The following is a 1,364-nucleotide window of genomic DNA, read 5'->3' on the forward strand; positions in this document are numbered from 1 at the left end:
TATTTTCGTTGTGTGGTAATTCATTGTTTGTATTTTGGAGAATAAATTCTAAACTTATCAATACATAGTGCATACATACATATACATATACATATACATACATGTGCCAAAGGGCTATATTACACAGGATATTCCTATCTGTACCCTACCCTATAGTTTTCATTGTTCTCAGAGTGACAGCATCTTAAAATCAGCCAGTCCAGATGCAGAATTGTATTCTATTAACTACTATTTAATTATAACGATTAATCAGCAATAATGATTAATAACATTATTATTATTATTGTTGTTCTTGGTGGTGTAATAATATTATAATATACAGTATATAACACAATTCTGCATCTGGACCTGTGATGATATTAGTTAATCTATGATGCAACATGCAGTATAGTGTTTTGCTGTGACCATCTTGACTTGAGAAAATGTTGTTTTTAAATATTCCATTTCAAATGTTTTATTTTGAAAGTATTCATCAGAAGTGCTTCTTTGCTGTGGGACGGAAGCTTGACTTTCATGTGCTACAGTTCCTCACTGTTGCCACTGGAGTGCAGTACTCACATTTTAAATCAGCTGAGGTTGTCTGCCTTGTAGTTCTGAGTAAATAAGAAAAGTTAAGCGCACTGGCACGCTATTTTTAAAGTATAACATTTGCATATATGATAATCCTGTTCTTTCATCAAAGTATACCTATAGACACTGCAAATATGCTAGATTTTCCATTCAAAGCCAACAAAAGCTATCCGTAGAGTGACGAGTGTTCACTGCCCTCTAGCGGCCACAGTGAGGAACTAAGACATTACTCAAGTAGCGGCCATGCACACGATAATGTACTGACACTTCCGACAAAAACATTCAAAATACGGTTACCAAATTTAAGCAATCGGTTTAAATAGTTTTTTGGTCATTATTTCTGTCCTCTTCTATGCTTTATCAACTGTTTAATATGAATATTAAAATGTTTGTAGAGTTCTTTTTAAAAATAGCTAAGTGTTACTGTACTTGAATTGGAAACTGTTCGGTAGTTTTAATATTTATTTATTCATTTGAAAGTTAAAACTGTCAGTTAAATAAAGGCCCAGAGACGTAAAAACAAAACCCCAAAAACACATCAAAGAATATAGAGAAGGATTGATAATTGTCAATTAACGTATATCCATGTGGTTATATTACACATTGATTTGTTGAGTGCAGCTGCACGTCTTATATCCAAAATAACAGTTTTCTCTGGGTTACAGGTCTGGAATAAAACTTTATAGATATGTATTTTGTGCAGTGCAGAATAAAAATGATTAACACAGAAATAATAAAAACATTTTATTCGACGCAGTACCCCGATGCACCTGGCGCACACACCCATACCTATG

Source organism: Seriola lalandi, unplaced genomic scaffold (assembly GCF_002814215.2).
Source record: "Seriola lalandi dorsalis isolate HSWRI2012SDOR001 ecotype SW California unplaced genomic scaffold, Sedor1 jcf7180002054257, whole genome shotgun sequence".
Lineage (NCBI taxonomy): Eukaryota > Metazoa > Chordata > Actinopteri > Carangiformes > Carangidae > Seriola > Seriola lalandi.